This window comes from Saimiri boliviensis, chromosome 13, assembly GCF_048565385.1.
Source record: "Saimiri boliviensis isolate mSaiBol1 chromosome 13, mSaiBol1.pri, whole genome shotgun sequence".
In the NCBI taxonomy this organism is placed as follows: domain Eukaryota; kingdom Metazoa; phylum Chordata; class Mammalia; order Primates; family Cebidae; genus Saimiri; species Saimiri boliviensis.
In genome coordinates this window covers 112,253,294-112,272,338 of record NC_133461.1, presented here as the reverse complement: position 1 = coordinate 112,272,338, position 19,045 = coordinate 112,253,294, and the positions used below count along the sequence as shown (strand labels likewise).

The 19,045-nt window shown below is 47.0% G+C and overlaps 1 pseudogene; it reads left to right on the top strand.

Moving 5' to 3' along the window:
- Positions 1–595: 595 nt before the first annotated feature.
- Positions 596–18,073, top strand: LOC141580893 (uncharacterized; annotated as a pseudogene).
- Positions 18,074–19,045: the final 972 nt, after the last annotated feature.

The window sequence follows — 19,045 nt, the reverse complement described above, 5'->3', positions numbered from 1 at the left end:
TTAAACCCTGTCTCTACTAAAAATACAAAAATTAGCTGGGTGTGGTGGTACGTGCCTATAATCCTAGCTACTCAGGAGGCTGAAGCAAGAGAATCGCCTGAACCCAGGAGGTGGAGATTGCAATGAGCTGAGATCAAGCCATTGCACTTTAGCCTGGGAACAGAGCAAGACTCTTTCACCAAAAAAAAAAAAAAATTCTAAACCTAGGTGTCTGGCAGTGCCATCTGGTGGCAAATGGTACAAAGACATCTCTGAGGGGTAGTGACTCCTGTAGCAGTGGAGACGCGTTGGAGTTGACCTGCCACCAACCAGCGTGTGGGGTGGTTGAGTTGAAATCTTGCAAGTTTTTTTTTAAATCATGGAACCTGTTTTAAAATGAGAATTTACTATTCATACTATATTGCTCATTTGACAAAATGAGGTAGATACTTAGTAATCAGGTTGTCTGGGTTTTAGAGTTGTTTTTCATTGATGGAGTTACCTACAGGCATCCAGTCCACACCCCAATTGTGTGGTTGGTGTTTCTTGCTAGCTTTCAAGGAAAGTAGTGATGTCATTTTCCTCCTGAGCTGCAAGGGTGGACCTGGACCCCTCAGATGCTCAGCTGCAGGGCCCTGGGGTCCCTCGAATGGTCCTGCCATAGCCCCTGGCCATGAGCGCCTGACGACAAGTCCCAAGGTACGTTACTGTTTTATGTCCAGGTAGAATTTATACACCAACTGAGCAATTTTGTTGACAGACATACAGAATTGTGTGGGTTTTTGTTTTTGTTTTAAATGTGCAATTAAAATTCAAAGTTTATTATTTATCAAAAGCACCTTTGAAATGTGTATAGAAAAACATCGGCTGCTCATGAGAATTGTGTGACTTACGCTCCTCACGTGTCGTGGAACTCTCGGAGCTGTGGTTCGTTTGTTTTGAGACGGAGTCTCGCTCTGGCTCACAGGCTGGCACGCAGTGGTGCCATCTCAGCTCACTGCAACCTCCATCTCCTGATTTCCAGCGATTCTGCTACCTCAGCCTCCCGAGTAGCTGGGATTATAGGTATGTGCTACCACGCCCGGCTAATTTTTTGTATTTTTAGTAGAGATGAGGTTTCACCATGTTGGCCAGGCTGGTCTCCAACTCCTGACCTCAAGTGATCTGCCCACCTCGGCCTCCCAAAGTGCTGGGATTACAGGCGTGAGCCACCTCGCCTGGCCTGGAGCAGTGTCTTTTGGTTGCTGATGCTTTACCTTTATTGATCCAGGTGTATGGTAACCTATTTATCACATTTTATGAAGAGATTTTAATCTTAAACTCATCCAGCAAATGGTGTCCCTGCTGAGACTTTTAACTGGAATCCCGGCACTGGCAGGCAGTGCTGTCTGCATCCATGCCCTTGTGGAGTAAGCAGGAGCTGGCGTTTTTCAGCCAGGCAGAGGAATAACAAAGTCACTGATGTTTACAGAACTCAAACGATGTCAAAATAACCTATTCATATTGCTGTGAATGTTTTATCCTGGAGATACAAAATATAACGATCAGCCTTCATGTGTTCAGATTTCAGTTTGGAGTTTGAAGTGTGTAGCCTCATCTGTGTCTCACCCTCACTAGGACTTTGACCTGGCAGAGGTCCACGTGTCACCTCCAGTATCTTTATACACGCGTTGCTCGGATGCGTAGAGATGGAGGCACCTTAGAGAAGCACAGGCTCGCCCACTCTGTCCAGTGTCTCACACACACACACACATTGTGCCAGGGATCCCTCATTGCAGAGCCTGGAGTTGGGGGTTTTGGGGTGGAAAAGGCTTTGTGAACTATTACCATCCGGACCCCTTCCAGATTGCACAGCACTTTCCCATGGTCTTCGCTGGCCTCAGTCTCCCCGACCTGCAGTGCGAGTGGAGGTATCCATAGTGGCGTGGTGCAAGTGACATTCATGAGCTCTGGCTTCTTGGTGCCAGGCTGGCGTGAGCTGGGCCTGGCCCACTCAGTGGCCAATACTGGCCAGCATCCATCTGCACGTGTGTGCTGTGTGCCTCTCAAGAGTTACAGCAAGTGTTAAACCGGGCGAGTTCACGCAACAGTCAGGAATTCTAGAATTGCTTGAAAACTAGGAAGACTGGGTGACATGGCAGGTGACTCCGATGGAAATGGCCTTCCCTTTAGCTGGGATGTGGCTCTCCAGCGTGGCTTTGCTCTCATCACTCATCCTGCGCTTTTTCTTTCGGTGGTGAAATACTTCTGCATAGCCATGTTTTGTTTGTTTCTTAATGGGTGACTGAAGAGCCAAGGCCTGGTGCAGCCTCCTGGCCATGGTGCAGGGGCCGGGCCGCACAGGCTGCTGCTTGTCTTGGTGTCCAGGCTCCTTGGGTGATGCTGAAGTTGTCATGGTCGCTGTTCGGTGTGAGTTTTTTTTTTTTTTTTTTTTTTTTTTTTTGCCAGGTATTGTGCTTAAGGGACGTATTTCCCATTTTCTACGCACTGTCAACTTGAAATAGGCACTGCTGAATCCGCTCCACAGCAGAGGAGCCTCAGGGCTCACAGAGGTGGTGATGTGCCCAAGGTGATGCAGCTGGTGAGTGGCCGTGCCTGCCTCCGGGCACAGCCTCCAGCGCCAGAGCTGAGCTCTTCAACGCGGCATTTAGTGGGAGTGGTGGTGCATGACTGTAGTCCCAGCTACTTGGGAGGTTAAGGCAGGAGAATTGCTTGAACCTGGGAGGTGAAGGTGTGGGTAGATTAGTATCTGCTGGGAATCCTGCATCCTTACATGGTGGAGGGGATTGAAGGTCAAGAGGCCTCAGCTAGTTCCATGCTGCCTTTTTATGAGGCATGAAGCCATTTGTAAGAGTAGGGGCCCAGCCTCTTAATACCTCCGCAGTGACAATGACAATGTCATGTGAATTCTGGAGGGGACACAGTCACACCACAGCACCCGGTGAATGTGATTCTCTCCCGTCAGAATTCTGTGAGCTTAACAAGGCCAGGGTTCTGTCTGTTTTGTTTTCTGATTTATTCCAAGCCCCATGTGCCTGGCACAGGATGGTGGCAGGGCAGTGGGGAGTGGATGAACTGGTTAGTAGTACCTGGGACTGCCAGGCCCACAGGGGAAATACCCAAGGGCTGATGCAGGGACGTCTGTTGAAGGGCGTAGTTACCATGATAAGGGCAGGGCCGAGAGACTGGGCAGCCAGTTTCACCCTCGCACGGGGTACCTGGCAAGGCCAGCAGCCAGCCGGAGGTGACGTCCTCAGTGGAGAACTGTGGACACTGGAAACCGTGTGGCCAGAAGGGGAAACGATCGGGCCTCCGGTGGAGACCAGCCTGGGTGGGGTCTGCCAGGGTCAGCTGTCTTTGCTTCATGCCGGGACAGAGATGTGTGTGTGTGACAAAGCATTTGATAGCACGCCAAAAGCTTCCTCCATTGAGCGCGTGTGAAGTGTCTGACCGGGTCGGAAGCCTTCTTGTTCTGAGCGCATGTGCTCACGCAGACAGAGGTGCGGGGGCCCCGTTCTGCCCTCGCGCAGCTGAACTGAAAGGCCTCCCGCTCGCTCATCGGGCTGGCGGCTCGGCCACAAAGTGCATCCGGCGTGCCTCTGGGACTCCGCTTCGTGCTGTATCCCACGGTGGCCCAGGCGCGTTGGGGTTAGACGGGTACCGGTCAGATGCACAGGTGCCCCACACCCCTGCTGTGGCTTCGGCAGTAGAGACAGGAGGCACCCACGTGACAACAGGAACACAGGCAGGGGTGTTGGGGCAGCCCTCAGGGTCTCCAGACCCCCGCCCAATACCCACAGCAGCCCAGGAAGGGAGGGCAGAGTCCCAGGTGTCACCGGCCAGGGAGCTCCCAGGAGCTGCCCCTCCCTGAAGTCACGGGACAGGAATGACAGGTCAGAGGACTGCCAGAAGCTGCCACCCCTGTGATCACAGCGTTGCCCAGGCTGCAGGGGCTCTATCATGGGGTCTGCGAGAGCCAGCCTGCCTGCCTTGTGCTCACACCTGGCTTTGCTCTCTGCAGAACCCAGCACATGTGATTTTGTGTGACACGCCGACAGCCGGGCTGCCAGGACAGGAGGCCTGCCCTGGAGGAGTGGCTGCAGGAGACGGCGGGGTGGGCACCTGGGAGCCCGTCCAGCCTGGTCCCAGAGGCATCGCCGACCCTGCCGTCCTGATTTCAGCTCCCTGCAGAGTAAATCAGAATAAACCGCACCCAGGCGTTCACGAACGAACACACGTCAAGGCTTGCAGTTCACCTCTGTCTTTGCTAACTTCATCCTATTTTCTTCTAACGTGAGAGCTTATTAATTCAATATTTGTGTTTTTGAATAACTTTTCTCCTTTTTAGTAACTAAAATCACTATTAGTAAAATGCATTTACTATTTTAGTAACAGAAATATACTTACCAATCATGTTTAAAATACAGTGATGTGGAAAATTCAGACGTCTCTATTTTCTTCTGATGACTCAACCCCAAATGTCTGGAATTGACTCTGAGGTATCCAGGATCGGGAGCCAGCCATCCAAGAGGAAAAAGAAACCACACCCTTCCTTCTGGGAACCCGGCCAGGAACACCAGAGCGCAGGCGCCTGGCCTCAGTGACACCTCATTTCCACATCTGCAGGCCCATGGTGTGAATTCATTTCTTTTCTCACTGGAGGTATTTTCCTTTCAGCGTTGCGCAGCTCCCACTTGGCAGCCTCAGTTAGCAGTCCCGCCCGCCTGAAGCCGCGTACTTCCCGTTCCTGCAGGGTTCCATACCTGCAACCTCAAACCCATAGAAAGATTTCAAAAATTAAAGCAAAGTTCAAACCCTCCATTGTTACGGAAAGTTACTCAATGTCAAGTCTCAATCTGAAAAGTTTCTTGACGTAGAAAACATTTTTTAGAAACTTCAAGACAGGGTCTTGCTTTTTGGCCAGGTGTGGAGTGCGCTGGGGTGATCACGGCTCACTGTAACCTCAAACTCTGGGGCATAAATGATCCTCTTACCTCAGCCTCCAAAGGAGCTGGGATCACAGGTGTGTGTCACCATGCCTAGCTAATTTTTAAATTTTTGTGTAGAGACGGGATCTTGCTGTCTTTCTCAGGCTGATCTCAAACTCCTCTGCAGTCCTCCCACACCGGCCTCCCAAAGTGCTGGGGTTACAGGCGTGAGCCACCGTGCCCAGCCTACATACGAAACTTCTATAGTCCTGGTAACTTTTGCAACGTTTTCTGTGTGGTTTTTCAAAAATAATATGTGAAATGCGAAGTCCCAGTTGGAACACTGCATTTTAGCTGCAGTTTCATTTGTTACAAGGAATTTCCAAGTATATCTAGTCAACCCCAGAGATTTTGTTTCCACACAAAACAATCACAGAGCACAGAGCGTTCGAGGCAGAGAGTAGTTTTTTGCTGACTGCCAAAGCTTAGCAAGGTTGAGCCCGCCATGTGATATTCCCATTGTGCATTTTCTGTAATTTCAGATTATCTCAAATAGAAAGCATGCAACCCTTTAAAAAAATAAAGCTCAGGGAAAATCTCATTTGCTAAACGTGGCTTTTAACATTGAATTTGGAGCTGGTTACAGGACTGGAATTGCGTTCTGCCAGCGTGGGTCCCTCACCAGCCCGTCCTCTGCCAGCTGGTGCCTATCTTCTGGACCTTGGTGTGCACACAGCACAGTCTGGCCACCTAGAAGGGGAGGGCTAGCGGCTGAGTGCGTTTTCCTTTGCAAGTGCAGGCAAGCCTGGATCGAGGACACCTTCCCATGCCTTCCTACCTCCTTTTGGCGTCAAATGCAGTCCCGGTCCTTACAGGGGCACCTGCCATTGCTACCACGAGGAGCAGGCATAAGGATCCACATCTACACTCCGGTGTGGGAAGGAATGGATGGCATAGCCCTGGGCCACCAGCCTGGGGTCCCGTCATGTGAAAAAAACTGGCCTGATGGCACCAGTGAAGGAAACACCCCACCTGCTTTGTTCACCTTTACCCTGTCTCATGGAGGTTCCTAAACACACAGAATGAAGAGTGTTAACCTGCTAGCCATGTTCACCACCTGAATGATTAGAAAACCCTCTGTAGAAGACACCAGTGGTTTGCAGCTGTGGGCTTTTCCAAAATCATCTTGGCTGGGAGGGAGACAGAATGGGGGGCCTGGACGTCACGTGTGTCTCAGATGCCGCAGCTTCAAAAGGAGGCTGCGTGGTTTAAAGGAAGTTACTCTGTTCCATATTATTTTTGTTTTTAGCTTCTTATTTTGAACTAATTTCAAACTTACAGAAATTTAAGGAGAGAAAAAGAACAAAGCAAACCTTCCATGTACTCTTCGTCCGTATTGATCCTTTTTTAACTTGGTGCCACATTTGTCATAGCGGCGTCTTACCTTTCCCTAGGTCTCTCTCTCCTTGCCTCTTTCTTTTTTTTACTTCATATCCCTTAGCCCTTAATACTTCAGTGTTTATTGGCCAGGCACAACATCTCATGCCTGTAATCCCAGGACGTAGGGAGGCCGAGGCAGGTGGATCACTTGAGGTCGGGAGTCGGAGACCAGCCTGGCCAACGTGGTGAAATCCCATCTCTACTAAAAATACACAAATTAGTCGGTGGTGATGGCACACACCTGTAATCCCAGCTACTCAGGAGGCTGAGGCAAGAGAATCACTTGAACCCTGGAGGCAGAGGTTGCAGTGAGCTGAGATAATGCAACTGCACTCCAGCTTGGGCAACAGAGTGAGACTATGTCTAAAAAAAACAAAAACAGAAATACAAAACGGAAACCAGAAAACAAAAACAAACCAAAAAACCTTTAGTGTTTATTTCCTAAGAATAAGGATATTCTCATGTAACCACGTCATACGCTATCAATTCAAGAAATGTAACATGGAGCCAGGGCTCTTTATCTCATCTGCAGTTGCTTTCTAACTTTAACAGTTTCTCTTCTGTCCTTTTTTTTTTTCTTGATCCAGGACGGAGTGCCAGATCACATGCTCTGTTTGGTAATCACATCACTTGGTTCTTTAATCTGCTGCAGTTCTTCAGCCTGTCTTTCTCTTTAATGGCAGTGATATTTTTTAATAATACCAGCCGGTTGTATTAAAGAATGCCCCTCAGTTTGGTTTGGTTTGATATTTTGTCAGGATTGAATTCAAGTTATGTGTTTCTAGCTGGAGTGCTCTGTAAACAACATCCTTAGGATATCAAACGCAGAGGCATCTGTCAGTTTGTCCTTATTGGCAATGTTAGTTTTGGTCCTTGATAAGGTGGTTCCTCCTCTGAATCGTCACAGATTTTCCACGTCCTTGGGTGTATTGTGGGTGACCTGCTGAGGCTGAGAATGCCCTGTCTGTCCACAAAGCTGCCACCTGCCCCAGGCTGGCCTCACCGGCACCAAGTCACGTTTGCACTCAGTTGGGTCAGCCTTCTTGGCAATGGTTCAATACACTAATTTTCCAACTCCATCACTTCTTACGGCATTCTGTAAAGAAGGGCCACTTTCTTCCCAGTGTTTATTATCACTGTGGGTTCATGGATTCTTTGTTTGGTAATGTTACTGTTTATAGTGGGTTACAGTTGATTGTCGTTCTGATAGTTGTTGCTGTCCACATTGTTCCAGGTTTGCTGTGGGGGTCTGTCCAGGCGGTCCCAGCATCCTTCTCTGAACCGATCCTTGTTCTGAGTCCTTATTTTTTATGCAGTGGGGTGCACCTCCTCTGCCATGCCACTGGATCCAGCCCTTGCTGCAAGGATTCTGGTTCTTCTTAGTGAGGAGTGGGATTGAGAAGTCAAGATGTGTGTGAGATGTGCTCGTTGTTCATGGGCATCAGAACCTCCAGAGCCTTCTCCCTCCACTGCAGCCAGTGCCACGGTACTTCCTTGCCTGCCCCACTCCTGCCCATCGCAAATTGCATGGTGATGACTGCAGCTCACAGCAGCCATGGCAGCATCACACGTGACTCAAACACACCATAGCACAGAGCAGGTTTGGAGCAGCTCCACCCCCAGGACCACAGAAAACAAACCCACTGCGAGTTCCAGACCTGTTTGCAGCATTTTTCTTTAGTCTGAGAGTATGTGGTCAAAGTGCTATCTTCAAAAATTACTTCCGTTTGTTCTTTCCCAACTCTCCTTCTGATGATGGCTAATAATTTGAAAGAGAGTTGGGTTCCTTTTTTGGAATTCTATTATAGCATTTTCCCCACTTCTGGATAATTTTATTATTTGAATGCAAAATGTCATGATTCCAAAAGTTAAAACTATTCAAAAAGCTGTGCTCAGAGAACTGTCATCTCCTCTCTATTTCTTCTGTCCTGTTTTCTCCGAAAGGAACCAGTTCATTTATTTCAACAGCTTCCCTGAGCTATAATTCACATATTATAAAATTCACCCATTTAAAGTGTATTTAGTGGTTTTTAGTACTCATAGAATTGCGAAACCGCCACAATCACTTTTAGAACATTTTCATCAACTAAAAAAAAAAAAATCTGTACCCATGAGTAGCTGTTCCCCATTCCCCTCACACTCCTGCTGCCTCAGTCCTCCTCCCTGGCCTTAGGCAACGGCTCGTCTTTTTGTCTCTATAGACTTGCCAGTTCTGGACGTTTCCTATGAGGGAATACAAAGAATACATGGCCTTGTACACCTGGCTTCTTTCACATATTGTCGCGTTGCCAGGGTTCATCGGTGTGGTGCGTACCTGTACTTCCTCCCTTTTTATTGCCAGATAATACTCCATTGTATGGATTGGCCGCATTTTATGTAGCTGTCCATCAGCCGATGGCCTTTTGAGTTGTTTCCACTTTTTGGCTATTACGAACGATTCTGTCATGAGCGTCAGGTGCACATTTTTGTGGGGACATACAGTGTCCCCTCTCTGACATATTCCATAGGGAACGGAACTGCTGGGTCCCTCGTTCGCTCTTTGTTTAGATGCGGAGAATCTGCCAGGCCATTTCCCAAAGCACATGCACGCTCCGCTGCCTTCTGTTCCCTTGAGTGCGTGAGGGTTCCGGGCTCTGCTCATCCTGGCAGCCCTTGTTGCTGTCCGTCTGTGTCCTGATTGCCATGCTAGTGGGTGTGGGGTGGTGTCTGAGTGTGGCTTGATTCCCGTTTTCCTGATGGCTGATGACGCTGCGTGTCCTCACTTGGGTCTGGCCCGTTTGTATGTCTTCCTCAGAGCAACGCCTCTTCAGATCCTTTGTCCATTAGGCCCAGTGGGGTAATTCTTTCACTGCGGAGTTGGAAGAGTTCTGGATCTACTCTGCATGCACACCACTTAGGAGACACTGGTCTGCACAGACTTCTTCCGTCTCTTTGGCTTGTCTTTTCACTCTCTTGATGTTTCTGGGAGTTTCCATGTTCCTTTTGTTCTTTGTGCTTTTCATATCATGTCACAAAAAGCTTTCCCTAATCTGACACTGCAAAGATTGACACTCGTATTTTTTTCTGGGACTTTTATAGTCTTACCTGTTACAGTTAGGTCTTTGATCCATTTCTAGTTTATTTTTCACCTTAGATTAGTTAGCCTGTTCTAGGCTGTCTTACACATGGAATCGTGCAGGATTCTTTTTTTTTTTTTTTTTGAGACAGATTCTTGCACAGGCGCCCAGGCTAGAGTGCAATGGTGCAATCTTGGCTCATTGCAACCAGTATCTCCTGGTTTCAAGCAATTCTCTGATCTTAGCCTCCCGAGTAGCTGGGGTTATAGGCACCCACCGTCACACCCAGCTAATGTTTGTATTTTAGTAGAGATGGGGTTTCACCATGTTGACCAGGCTGGTCTTGATCTCCTGACCTCAGGTGATCCACCCAGCTCAGCCTCCCAAAGTGCTGGGATGACAGGCATGAGCCACCACATCTGGCCCATGCAGTATTTTTTTTTTTTTTTACAAAAATTCTTGTTACAGTTTCAGCATTTATATTTTTGAAAAATATGTCTTTCATCTATATTTCCTAAATAATGTACCATTTTTTAAAATGTTAGCAAATCTCTCTATATCTGCAGGGCCTTTTGTTCTATGTCTTGTTTATTTGTATCTTTTTGTTGTTGTTGTTGTTTGTTTTTCTTTGAGACGGATCTTGTACTGTCTCCTGGCTGCAGTGCAGTGGTGTGATCTCAGCTCACTGCAACCACCGACTCCCTTATTCCAGCAATTCTCCTGTCTCAGCCTCCCGAGTAGCTGGGATTACAGGTGTACGTCACCATGCCCAGCTAATTTTTGTATTTTCCGTAGAGACGGGGTTCCACCATGTTGGCCAGGATGGTCTTGATCTCTTCACCTCGTGATCCGCCTGTCTCGGCCTCCCAAAGTGCTGGGATTACAGGCGTGAGCCACCATGCCCAGCCCTTACTTGTTTTTTGGTTTGACTGGTCTTGTTCAAGCTTTATTTATTTTATTAATCTTTCTAAGCATTAAGGGTTTTTTTTGGTTAATCTTTTTTTGATAACTGTTTGTTTCTGTCCTTATGTTTATTATTTCCTTTCTTGTTTTCAATTTATTCAGTTTTTTCTTTTTTCAGAATTTTTGTATTGAATACATTGTTTCATTTTGAAGTTTTCTTGCTTCCTGTAAATACATTTGAAATTATAAAATTTAAGTACTAATTTAACATTGTCCCACAAAGTTTGACATTTTTGTGTTTATTTTCATTTGGTTCTAAATATTTTGTAACCCTCTTCTGATTTACTTTTAAACCCAGGGGCTATTTAGTAATGTTATTTTCTTTCCAAAAATGTGGTATTTTAAAAATTCTATCCTTTTGTTATTTATTTCAAAATGTATTGTAGTATTATGTTAGAGAGGGCATGCTTTGTTGCTTTAGAGTTTATTGTATTTCTTTCTTGCCAAATGCATTTTTCATGATATATGATCAAATTGTATAAACATTCTATGCATTTTTAAAAGTATAATCTCCACTGGATGCAGAGTTCTATGTAAATATAGTAATTTGGAATTCGTATATTTTAAACCTTTGATTTCTCTGCTCTTTTATATGTCTTAAGAAATATCTAATATAATTGCCAACTTATGGTTTTCTCTGTCTAGATGTATCAGTTTTCGCTTTTCTAAAGAAACATTATTCAGTACACAGAAGTTCATGATGGTTGCATCTTGTTTACTGTTTCCTCTTACAAGCAGATCACATCATGCTGATCTTTGGTGATTTCTTTGCCTTGGACTTTGCAGATAGTAGGGCTACTATCTAGTTTTATGTTGATTCAAATTTGCCTAGCACTTCTTTTTTATTTATTTTAAACATTTTAGTATCCTTTAAGTATACTTCTCTCAGAAAACTGTTGATTCTTTTTTAATAAATCCAAGCTTTGTAGGTGTTTTTAGCTCAGTAAGTGTCTGTGGTTGCATCAGGACTTTATTTCTGCCGCCTTCGTTCGTAGTTGGCTTTTACTTTCCTTTCGTTTTCCCCAAGTTTCTTGTATAGTTTTTAGTGGTGGTTACATTGAGTTTGAGAACCACTTCAATATACGTCTAATCCTATTGATTTTCTGAGCAGATTAATATTAAATCTTTGGACTCCCATGTTGATTCTCTTTAAATATTTACTTTTGCATCGTTGTAAATGTACATCATCTTCTCCCCTCATTTTGGTCCTGGCATTTTTAGACAACAGTAGACCTTACTAAAATCTATTTGATCTAAAGCTTTTTACACGTGTAGTTCCTATATCTCACACAACATCCTTCTCGATTTATTTATCTTCTAATTTCCTTGAACATTTTCAAAGTGGGTCTTGGCAAAGTGGATCTTCTGAGGCCTTTTATATTGGAAGATAATTTGATATGTGCTCATACATCAGTGACTGTTGAGCTGGCTATAAAATTCTATATCAAATTCTTTTCCTTCAGGTCTTTAAAAATATTACTCCAGGGTATTCTGGCACCCAGTGTGGCAGTTGGAAGCTCTGAAACCAAACTTATTCTTACTCTTTTGTAGGTGATCTGCTCTTCATAGAAACTTTTGGAATGTTCCTTGATAACTCTTGAATTTCACTGTCAATTATGTGTAAGTTTCCCATCCATCCTATTTGATGCTCTCTAAGCCCTTTCAGTTTGAGAACTTTCGTCTTTGTTTAATTTTCCTCATTTAACCTTTGAATATTTTTTTCTCCATTTTTATTTTTCTCTTTGTTCCTGGAACTCCATTATGTGTACATTGCCACTTCTTTAATTACGTTAGTTACCTTTGACGTTCTCTCTTTTCCTGTTACCTTTTTGGTGAGTTGCCTACAGCCTGCTCCCCTGGCTTTGGTTGCATTTGGCCCCATCATGTTTCTTATTTCAGTTCTTTTGTTGGGTACTAGACATTCCTTCTTCCCTGCTTTATGTCTCTGCTATCTGCCCTTATCTCTTTGAATATGTTTATTTGTATAAATTATTGTGCATCTGTTTTAAAACTTTGAACAGGTTCCCAGCTCCTAAGGAGGCTGGGGCAGGAGAATCACTTGAACCCAGGAGGCAAAGGTTGCAGTGAGCCAAGATCGCACCACTACACTCCAGCCTGGGTGGCAGAGCGAGGCTCCATGTCCAAAAAATAAATAAAAAATAAGTAAAACTTAGAACAGTATCCTTAGCTCAACTTTTTTCTTTTTCAGAAGTTGCAGCCCTCAGGTATTAGCTACTTGGAGTGAGTGTGTCCCCCTAAGGTATAAGACACTGGCCTGAGAAGGCCCAGGTCAGGTCTTCCCCAGAACTGGAGTTGGCAAGGGGAAGAATCTGGGCTAACCCCTCCATTTGCTCCAGCCCTACCTCCAGCATCTGGGGGCAGGGAGTTGCAGTCAGACTCTTAAAAACACCACCAACTGAAAGCGCAGTGAGGTGAGGCGTCCTCTGAGGACCAGACAGGTGGAGACCTGCCTGCTGTGCAGGGGAGGGTCAGGAAGCGGGGTGGAGCCATCTCCCCGCAGCCCGGAGCCTCCCCTTTGGTGCTCCCGCTCACAAGATTGCTGTTGACTGGTAGGAACTCCAGGCCGTTTCTCCAGCTGTCCCTGAATTCTCCTTGTCGTCTTCCTTCCTAACCTCCTCAGTCCCAGGCTGGAGGCTCCAGTCTGCAAATCAGGCCCCACATCACCCTCCACACCTTCCCATTGGTGTAGTTCTGTTTGGAGTCTGGACATGTGAAATCTGGCTGTCCTCCTGGACCAGGTGTTGGCGCACTGGGGCTGTTGTGGAATCTGGTCCGTCTACGCCATGCTGAGAGCTGCTGCAGACCCCTGGACCTCATCCCCTCCAGCAGCTTCCTCTCTCTAGAGAAACCACCTAGAAGGACTTCCCACACACACTGTGCCCCCCTCCTCTTTCCTGTTCTCCTCAGGCCCACAGCCCACCACAGTGCCCTCTGCCCCCATAGTCACCCCTACCAGGGTGTCCCCAGCAGCATTCGCTCCACCAACCCCTCCTCCAGAAGCGCTTTTTCAGGGGGAATCCTGGAGCCCGATCCTGGTGCCCCTCCCCCCATCCTAAACTCCCCGTCTTTCTTCTCCAGCCATAGGCTCTTCCCAGGCGAAGCCACCTGTAAATCACCTCCGTATCCCAGCAGCTCCCAAAATCTCATCTCCAGCCCAGACCCGAATACTGGGTCAGCTGACGTCGTATCCAAGGCATCACACGCTTTCTCCAGCCTCGGGCCACCCACTCCAGGGCTTTGCTTCCCCCCCTCCCCGTCCCCCGCAACAAGGCGCTCTTCCTCCCGTTACCTCCGTCTCGGTGCAGGGGGCTGCTCTGCTTCCAGTTGTCGAAGTCAAAACTCTTGGGATTTTTCCTGACTCCTCTTTCTCTTCGAACCCACATAGGGCCAGTCCCGCTGACCCGGGCTGTTCGTGATAAAGCCCTGTGCCCTCTCCCGTCTCCTCTGGAAGTTCGTCGAGTGTTCACGTACGCATCACTAATTTGATCGCAGAGTCTACCGGAGACAGGAGAGTCCTCTGCACAGGCTGACATGCCCTGGGCGTCGCCGCGGCTCCACGGGCGGCAGGCAGGCGTCTCCCAGCGTTGGAACCGGCGCTTTTCTCTGTCGAAGTTTGCTTCCGCCCCATTCGCTGTCTCCTCTGACCACACAGTTTGGTTTTGCCTCTTTCTCCACGTCGAAGGCTTCCTTGTGTCCGGTGGTCTTTGACTATTTCTCAGCATGAGGCACTGAGAAGGGGTGTGGAACCCCAGGGGTCCGTGTGTGGGGGTGGCATAGGGAGGTTTGCCTGTGGGATGCGGGATGACTAGGGAGCCTCGTGGGTCTCATACTCAGGAACCCATGAATCGCACAGGTTTTTCTCATGCGTGTGTGTTTCCCTGAAAGGAATTCTGGGGTCCCTGTGGTGTGGGGTGCAAAGATCTGTAATTCTGTCCCGTGGGGTGTGGGATGGAAGGGTCTGTAACTCAGCTGCCACACTCTTGGATCCAAGCAACAAAGGTCACTGTTTGCTCAGTCCTGCTTCCCGTTCCTGCCTCCAGATCTCCATGACAGTGTCTTCTGGGCAGTTCCTCCTGGGCCCTCCCAGCTCAGCCAGGGATCCCACCTGCCCTCCGGGGTGCGGAGCGGGACCTGGGGACCCGGCGCCTCCTGCTTTCAGGAGGCCTGATGCCCCCTTCCGAGGTGCCTAGGCTTCCCTGGCTCTCCCTGTGGCTCTAGTAGCCTCCTCTGGCCGGTCCCACCTGTGTCCGTCCATCCGTCGTCTGTGCGTCTGCCTCCAGCGCCCGGACGTCGCTGTGGCCCTCTGCCTTTCCCTGTCTTGGCCCTGGAACATTGGATCTTCTCTTTTTCTTCTCCTTCTCCTTTCTTCCTCTTCTTATTTTCTTCTTCTTCTTCTTCAATGTATTACTACGTTGCCCAGGCTGGCCTTGAGTAGTCCTTTTGTCTCGACCTCCCAAAGTGCTGGGGTGACAGGCGTGAGTGCCACACCCAACCTTGCCTTCTATCTTCTCTCTCCTCTTTAGCCAGATTTCAGCAGGAAATGGATGGACATCAGTGTTCTGTCTGCCCGTTGGACCAGAGCCCTTGCGTCTGATCTAAACAACCCCCATCTTGCCTTTGTTAGGGTTCCTGCTTGGTTTTCTTCATAAAATTGATGTCTCAACTCTAATAGTTTATGTTCTTCTCACAGACAGCTCTGATCGACTAATCAATTACCTAATTGTCCTAAACCCAATCTTTTAATAAAATCTGATTTCTTAGGAACTGGTGTAACAGGGTTGTGAGAAAGTTTCTGCTTGGATGAGGCCAAGAGCGTGGGAGTGAGTTACAGGCTCCCAGAAGTGGGAGGTATTTTGGGTTTAGGCTATAAAGAATTCCCTATAAAAATAGCTGAACAGATTGGTCTCCTCTCGCTGTGGGACTTTCTTGGAACATGAGGTGAGGTTATGGGTTGGCTTGCAAATAAAATCAAACCAATTTCCCAATCAGGGAGTGGGGCTGTGGTTAGGATGGGATGCGTGGGGGTTCCAGGGTGCCGCAGGGCTCTGCTTGTGATCTGGTTACATAGCTGTTTGCTTTACAGCCATTATCTAAATGTATGGTTCGTGAATTCTTCTGCATGTATGTTTTATTTCACAATAAAATGTCAACTTTTTAAACAACTAAGCAAAGTTGAGAACAATGCAGTGTAATTTCCTTGAAAATATGCTTTGGCAGCAAGTGGAAAATTTGGGCAAGTGGAAAATTACTTTGTATGAAGACAGTTTCTGCATATCATAAAAATGCCGCATGCTGAGCTGTGCAGTAAGGGAAAGTGTCTAGTAAGGACTGCCATTTGTTCTTCCCGATAAGCCATCGCTACTTTTTTATCTGGAACCACACTGGCATGCCTGATGACTGGTATTTTGATAGACTAGCGAGTATTTACATGTCTCAAACAGGCGAGTTTAAAACCACAAAGTCAAGGGTATTTTAATACCTTGACTTCAGGTCTTAACAATTTATCTTTCCATGTCTTCTTTCTGGTCCGGCTGCTTTGCATGCGGATGTTTCTCTCCCGTCTCTTGTTGCCTGGCTGACAGGAGAGCTGGGTGACGGGAACACAGGAGCCGAGAGCGCTCAGGCCTCTGACAGCCGCTCTGTGCAGGTCAGTCCTGCAGCCACGCACAGGAAATGCCACCAGAGCAGGACACGCCTGCTACCCTCTCAGAACTGATGAAACTGCCTTTCAGAAATGACAACAGTAAGAAAATTATGACATTGAAGGAGACCTGACCTAACCAACTCTTGCCTCTGACCTCCAAACTGCTCTTTATCATTCCTGGGCTTGGGCCAAAATAACCTTGGGTGGCGGGGCCCCAAGAAACCCCTGAAATGACAGAACCAGATGTAAATACTCGTTTGATGGGCCAGAAAGACTGGAGTCAGCGTGAGGAGGGGTAATGCAGTGGCTGGCCTTGGCCAGGAGCTGCCTCTGCAGCCACACCCAGTGAATCCTCCCCCTGCCTTGGCCACTCAGTCTGCAGCCCCTGCATCAGCCACTGGCATCCTTTTGGTGGAAGCACAGGCTTCGTGAAAGGAAGACAAATCTTGGGACCCCAAATCACCAAGCCAAAGGGAAGATCAAGCTGGGACCTGCGTCCGGCATCCTGCCTTCCATTTTATTTAAAACTGCAGATTCAGGCGAGGCATGGTGGCTCACACTTGTAATACCAGCACTTTACGTGGCTGAGGCAGGAAGATCGTTTGAGTCTGGGAGTTTGAGACCATCGTAGGCAATGTAGAAGACACTGTCTCTAAAAAATAAGAAAAAAAATGCAGATTCTGTAAACCAGACTAAGGCATAAGTGACTATTCCTCTACCTTTCACACGTAAATTGTGTATTTGGTGAAAGAAAGGCTAGCCTGAGACTCAGAAGAATGCACCTGTTTGTCTCTCATCTGCCTGTGACCTGGTTGTCCCTCCTTTCCAGACCAAACCAATGTGCATCTTACACATACCAATTGATGACTCATGTCTCCCTAAAATGTATCAAACAGAGCTGTGTCCCGACCACCTTGGGCACATGTCACCAGGACCTCCCAAGACTGCGTCAGGGGCACAAATGATATGTTGAGCCTTCGTGTCCCCACCCAAATCTCATCTTGAATTGCAGTCCCCCGGTGTGGACGTGAGTGGATCATGACAGGTGGTTTTCCCCATGCTGTTCTCGTGATGGTGAATACGCCTCATGAGCTCTGAGATTCGGTGGTTCTCCCTCACACTGGCCCTCCTGCTGCCTTATGAAGAAGGTCTTTGCTTCCCTCTTGCCTTCAGCCATGACCGTAAGGTTCCCGAGGCCTCCCCTGCCATATGGAACTGTGAGTCAATTAAACCATTTTCCTTTATAAATTACCCAGTCTCAGGTATTTCTTTATAGCAGTGTGAAAATGAACTAATACAGCAAAATAAACTTTCTACATCAATGGAGTATCTCAGATACTTTTGAGTTCACACTTTTATCCATGGGCTGTGGTGTAATGTCATATTTTCAAGCCCCCCTGTGGAGGTGGGATCTTTTGGAGTGACGATTTATTTTTCTCAGATGTGTATTTTATGGGTCTATGTACATTTTCCCCTTTGCAGCAGCTAACCTTCACTCATTTACCGTAAGTTTTTAGAATCAGCTGGATTTTACCTTCTGTCAATAACTTCCTTTGCAAACTGTTCCTGCTCTCTGGTGTGACTTTTCTTGTAACTACATCCTACCTACTCTTGACTGCATGAGACGATAGCGGGGCATCCATCTTCATCACCTCTGCCTCTTTGGACAGTTTGGTACAGGCTTCAAGGTTTCAGGCCTTAAGTTTTGCAAATCACTGCTCAGAAAAACTGGAGAGAGCAGGCCCATTTATATTCATTTGAAACACTTGACACGAGGAAGATGTCGTTTTACAAGGGCAAATGTTTATTTTATTTATGCTGATAGGTTACTGTTAGTACTAATTTAAAAAGACAGAGCTTGTGGAAATATGCCTAGCGGGTTCATGTGCATTTCTTGCAAGTGCAGCCATGAATAAAATGGACTTGTACATATTGATGCTTCTTTTATTAAAGAAATCCATTCATTGTTTTAATCAGGGTATAAATGTAATAAGTATTAGTTTTGGAAATACAAAGTACAATAAAGAGGGAAACAGACCTTGTGTTAGTATCTTGGTAAATTTCCTTCCAGTCGGTTCTGTGTGTCTGCTCAAGGCCATGCACTAGCAGCGTTTTGTTTTATTCACACCTTGCATCACTTACACACACGCCAAAGGTCCGTTTTATTCCCATCTTTACTAGCTTTAGGCGCTGCTGGGAGACATGGGAGGGGGGCCGTGGCATGGCCCCACTGGGCGGGAAAAGCGAGTCTGCTTCTCCAGGCTTGACTCTCCTCGGCTGTGGACCCCCCTGTCTTCGGGGTTTTCCTTGGGGCTGATTTTCACATGAAGCTGTTAATTTGGTCTAGGAACACTCGGGAGTTTTGATTTTTATTTCAACAGCACACCCTCTCCACCCTGCACCCAGATAATCCCGAACTCCCAGTCTCTCAATCACCCGCAAAAGGAAGGTTGTGAAGTGGAGACTACCGCATGTCCTACCCTCTGGGCGTTCTCGGTCATATTTGTATCAGTGGATTTTCTGAACCTTTCACTACCAGAAATTCTCTCTCTCCACACAAAATATATACTGTATATATTCATAAAAATGAATACGTATGTTCATTTTATATACAAATATGTATAAATTAATATACATTCATAAAATTCATATATGTATATATATTCACAAAATATATAAACAAAAATTAAAAGTTTATGCACAGGGCCGGGCGCAGTGGCTCAAGCCTGTAATCCCAGCACTTTGGGAGGCCGAGGCGGGTGGATCACGAGGTCGAGAGATCGAGACCATCCTTGTCAACATGGGGAAACCCCGTCTCTACTAAAAATACAAAAAATTAGCTGGGCATGGTGGCGCGTGCCTGTAATCCCAGCTACTGAGGAGGCTGAGGCAGGAGAATTGCCTGAACCCAGGAGGCGGAGGTTGCGGTGAGCCGAGATCGCGCCATTGCACTCCAGCCTGGGTAACAAGAGCGAAACTCCGTCTCAAAAACAAACAAACAAACAAACAAACAA